The sequence below is a fragment of the Megalobrama amblycephala genome, linkage group LG16 (genome assembly GCF_018812025.1).
Source record: "Megalobrama amblycephala isolate DHTTF-2021 linkage group LG16, ASM1881202v1, whole genome shotgun sequence".
Lineage (NCBI taxonomy): Eukaryota > Metazoa > Chordata > Actinopteri > Cypriniformes > Xenocyprididae > Megalobrama > Megalobrama amblycephala.
The window spans coordinates 4,757,505-4,763,321 of NC_063059.1; the positions used below are offsets into that span (position 1 = coordinate 4,757,505).

General features: G+C 36.5%; 1 pseudogene; it reads left to right on the forward strand.

The window, feature by feature from the left end:
• Nucleotides 1-2,584: 2,584 nt before the first annotated feature.
• LOC125248943 lies at nucleotides 2,585-4,568 on the forward strand (annotated as a pseudogene).
• Nucleotides 4,569-5,817: the final 1,249 nt, after the last annotated feature.

Consider the following 5,817-nt stretch of genomic DNA (forward strand, 5'->3'; position numbering starts at 1 on the left):
CCTGTCTAAAAATTGAATCCTAACCATATCCCTACCCCTAAACCTACCCCTACCCATAGCTTACCCCTAAAATCAGAGGGAAATGATAGGTGAATAACACTGATGTAGAAGCACCTAACCTTGGTTGGAACCATAAACTTGACATAAACTATAAATTTGCCCTTAAATCTGATTGGTTGTTTGGAATGTTGTCCCAGGATCAACAGAGATGCACTTAGTGAAATCAGGTTCTGCGTTTTTGTATGTTATGGAGCAACTGTATCCCATGTTGTTATTTGTGTGTGTGTGTGTGTGTGTGTGTGTGTGTGTGTGTGTGTGTGTGTGTGTGTGTGTGTGTGTGTTTAAATCATCAACTGTAAGGTATGTTAATAGTAAAGGGTTAGTTCACCCAAAAATGAAAATTCTGTCATTAATTACTCACCCTCGTGTCGTTCCACATCCGTAAGACCTTTGTTCATCTTCAGAACACAATTTAAGATCTTTTTCATGAAGTCTGAGAAGTTTCTAGCCTGGTAATACCAGACTCTGCTACTTCTCTTTGCTTCGTAGACAGAGTCTGGAATGGCATAATAGAGAAGTGTTTACTCTCTCGCTAGGTCGCGCTTGTCTGAAGTTTAAAATCATTGGTTACCCGTAAGCCAATCAGATACGTTTAGTTATGACGTATGTTATGCAGCTTCGAAGCACAGACATCATGCATCGAACTCAAATCTATGATTGAACTTCCACTATAAACCTGTTGTAAACACACACAGCTGTCAACATTGAACACTGAAAATAAGGGAGATTTCCCGGAATCCATCCCAAAAATAAGGGATTTTTTACACGATTATCATGCGCACCGTTGTCATCATCTTTTAGCTTAGGATATTTTTTCAAATGAGACCATTTTCATTTTCACGTTTCTGTGAGCTTTCGTTCGTAAACAATCAATGATACGCTCTCGAACTGAGAACCATCCAAACCATCGATCAGTGCAAACGTTTTAGGATCATGCCCAAACGTTATGTCAATCAAGCCAAACCGAAATTTGAAGGCTGATCTCTCAGGTTGACGCGCAAGCTGGGCTGACTTGAATTAAGTTTTCGTGAGGATTTATAGTTTATGGACTTTTTTGATTTCGGTAAATACATCTAGAAAGGTAAAAGCATTGATGGCATCTATAAAACAGATATCTGAAAGCCAGTGAGGAGGACGCACGAGAGGAGACCTGCGCGTTTAATTGGTATGTGTACTGTAATACTGCATTTACAAGGCTTATCAGTGGCGTGCATTTTTATCGTGAAAGTTAAAGTAGCCTACCCTTTGCGGTTGCGTCGCGGTGCCCCCGTGTTCCCATTTCTCCCGATGTCCATTGCAATTTATTTACTTCCTTTCCCGCGAGCCTTTCAAAGAAACTCCATGAGCGGAAAGACGCGTTCGGCGCATACTTGCATCGCCCGTGGTCAAGTGCAAGCCACTTCACAGACACAGATATGAACACATGATGATGCGAGCGAAATACCGTTTGAAAAAGAGTTGAATGTTCTCCATAACAGAGCGAATTACATCCCGTGTCTCGCTTCGGTTTTCGATTTCTCTAACCTACAATGTAAAACTCGGCGCTTAGCATCTACGTCATGGCTCTCAGCCCGCCCTCTGTTCGTTGATTGGCCCGGCTGTTTCCAGACCGGTGGCAAACACAAAGCTCTGACGCTGTCTCAGACTGAGTACAGAAGCGAAATGAAATTGAGCGGAAGTAGGAAGTCTGACGTAGTCAGGCTAAGAAGTTTCTGTCCCTCCATAGAGATCCAACACAACTACCACTCCAAGGTCCAGAAAGATAGGATTAAAGTACTCCATGTGACTCCAGTTGCTTAAACTCAATTTTATGAAGTGATGTGAGTGCTTCGTTTGTGAAAATAAATAAATAAATAAATAATTTACCACATTATTCATGTAGTTAGTCATGTAAGTGGTTAAATATACTTGCACCTCAGCTCAGAATGCTTTTATGACGCAACATTAATGTAAACGAATACCACTGTGAACACCCTTGTAATTCGCTTCAACCTTTTCGACTTTTATGAATGATTATTTTAGGTTTAAGTGGTGAGTGTAAAAGAACTGGAAGCAAGCAGAGTGCAAGTGTTTCTAAAGCATAATGCCATCTGCTGTTAAAAATTAAGCTCTGAATCAATTTGAGAGAGAATCGTGAAACATTTGGAAAATATCAGAATCGACACAGATTCTTTGTATCACGAAATCGATGTATTGTCCCAGCCCTAGTAACCTGATTTGTGCACTTTACTCACTTTAAGGAAAGGCTTGCTTACAGCTCAAAAGTAATAATAATAACTTAATAAGTATATAATTTTGTTCTAACACAGAATTTATACTGCATTTATGTATTAGTTAATGTGGGGCCTAATATATTAGCAAGAAAATGATTGAAAACTTTAAATGGACAAATGCTATGTGCAGTTCTACCTATGAGCATAGATGGACATCATTTTAACATTAGAGAAAAGCAGCCTTTAGAGAGCTTGTTAAAACTGTTTTCAATGTTTGTGGTCAACGCAATTAGCATGAGACCAGTGTCCATATATAGCAAACCAAATCGTTTACGGAATACAATGGGAAACATAGAAAGAGAGAACATGGTAAGATTTCAACGGTGAATTATTCAACAAAATCAATGCATGCTGCTGCTAGAGGATATTTCCTTTGTGCAGCTGAACAAACCTCAAGTAAAACTGTATAACATACTTGGATAATGTTATAAGTTATGTGGTGGGTTTTCTCATTTTCAGAATTCATGACAGTTTAAATTAATACAGCTTTTATATATTATTATTATTATTATTATTATTAACTACTCCATAATAATTGCATATCATTCCAGATGCAGCCACCGCTGGAGAATGTGTCCAGTGTCTTAGTATTTACACTCTCTGGACTTAATGAAACACTTGAAAACAGATTTGTGTTTTTTTCCCTCACTGCACTGTTTTATCCCCTAATGGTGTTGTGTAATGTAGTTGTAATTTTCACTATAATCTCACAAAAGACGCTTCATGAGCCAATGTATGCTTTTATATTTAATTTGTGTATAAATGCACTTTATGGCACTGCTGGATTCTACCCTAAATTCATGCATGATTTATTAGCAGAGGATCACATTATTTCTTATGTTGGATGTATGATTCAGATATTTGTCATTTATACATCTGTTTTATGTGACCTTACAACATTAACAGTGATGGCATATGACAGATATGTGGCAATATGTAGACCACTGGAGTATCATTCAATAATGACCAATCAGAGGGTTCTTGAATGTATCCTTTTCTGCTGGCTGCTTCCATGTTTTTGTATGTTTGTTTTAATTGTATTAACAGCTAAGACTCACTTTATGTGGCTCTACCATTGAAAAGTTATATTGTGAGATTTGGGCAGTTGCAAAACTGTCGTGTTTTTCTACAACAGTAAATAATGTGTTTGGGTACATTGTTATTGTTACATACTTTGCACATGCAGTATTGATATATTGCTCATATATTCAGTTGATTAGAAAGTGCCTAAAGTCAATAGAGGTCAGGCAAAAATTCATGCAAACATGTATGCCACATCTGCTTTCATTGTTCATTTTGCTTATTGCATTGTTTTTTGATGTACTGTACAGTCGTTATGGCTCAAAGAATGTGCCTCAAGGTGTGCGTAATTTCATGGCCATGGAATTATTGCTTATACCACCCATTTTGAACCCATTTATTTATGGACTAAATCTGACAACAATACGGCAGGAAATTTTGAGGCTTTTTTTCAAGAAACAAGTGAGAATATCTGAGTAAATATTTAGTCAAAAGATCCTATGCCTTTCTTGTCTGTGACCCTTATAATCTCAGAATCAGAATGAGCTTTTTTTCACTAAGTGTGCACAAACACGCAAGGAATTTATTGTGGTTTTTCAGGAGCTCTTGGTACATACATACATAAATATACATGACACGAGAACAGAAAGAACATTTAAAATAAGGCTAAGGAAAAAAAAAACAATAAAAATAATGTGGTATACATCTGGAACAGAAGACTTATGTACAGATTTGTGCATTGTGTACTGTATGTACAGCTGTATAAATAGTTTTTGTGCTTATATGTTCTAGTGGACAGATATCCATAACGTCTGCCTGAGGGCAGAAGTACAAACAGTTTGTGTCTGGGATGACACAATATCTTCTGCTATCTGATTTGCTGGTTGACCCAAACCAAATCTAAAGCAAATTGTTCCTTTTAAGAAGTAGGAAATAAGCCAAAGTAGGTGGTGTGTAAAAGTGATTTTTCTGCCAAGTAATATTTTGTATAGTTATTGTTTATAGCAACTTTGCTTATTAATATGTGCAGCCACAGGTACAGTAGTAGCCAAAAGTGCATATTGTGTATTTGTGCTTGGATTCAGCTGTTTTATTTGTGATAATGCAATGCCAAATTGCCAAACTGTGCAGACACAATTTTTGGCCATGATGTCATACAAAGAAATTATGAACACATGTAAAGACAAAAGAGAATAAAACCTCTTACTGTAGAAATTCATGATTTCTAATTTCTATTTGCCAAATAATTTTGTCACATAAATACCTTAAAGTTTAGTGTTTAGTCTTCCCTCATATTTAAAATATTTAAAATTATATATATATATATATATATATATATATATATATATATATATATATATATATATTTTCTTCATATATTGATGGTTTAATCAAAAAAAAAAAAAAAAAGAGCAGAACAAAGAAAACACTTTATGGTGTGTTCATAAATTTGTACACAAACACAATACACTGTGGTACTACAGTATACTTTAAATAGTGTGTGACACATGTATACTATGAGATGTACTAGAGGGCTGTGTACAGTTATACCCATATTCTATAGCCACGTTTCCAATGTCAGGGCAAAAACGAGCATGCTAGTGTGTGCCAGAGCCAGTCGTGTTTCCATTGTCCCTTCCGGGGCTTATCGGGTTATTCATGGTTTCCTCTGGGCCAACAGGCAGGGGTTTTCGGCCTGCTGAATACCTTGTCCAAAGTGGACCAAATGGGGCTTGAGGAGTGGTCATGAACAAAGATGGAGTTTATCAGGAGAGGATCAAAGCCACTGCTCATTTCTAATGTTATATCAGGCTACCAGCTAACATAAACATTTCGGACATTTTTCAGCTCAAAACTCACTTTCAGAAACCAGTAAGTGTCTGAAATAACTGTATGAGCCAGAAATATATATATATATGCAATGCTAAATGCTACTTAGCCTATGCTAACCGTTGCAATAATAAATACAGATATGATTATGGAAAATACCAGAATGCTTGACAAACTTAGACAAATCATGTATAATTATAATTGTGTATTTATTTGATTTCATGTTTCATCTGTCTCTCTCCTGTGCTTTTGTTGAGACCAGACTTCTGCATTTGCATGTGTCAAATACTCAGGTTATCTCATCTGACTCCTACACTTCTGTTTTCTGTCCACAGGCTCCGTCTGTTTCTCTGGCTGAGAGGATAAGAGTGTAGTGAGATGGAAGATATTGCTCAAAGAAAATCTTTCTAAAGAAGTCAAAGTTAAAAGTATTTAATTAATAATCAATATAGTTTAACGAAGATGAAGACAGGCAAAGCAAAAACAATTAAACATAGACGAGACTGGACAACAGAAACACAGGAACTTAATACCAGAGACAAACAAAGGTAATTAATCACACACATCTGAACAGAATGACAAATCAAATCAGTAACCATAGTAATAATAACTAACCTCAGGCAGGAAAAGCAAC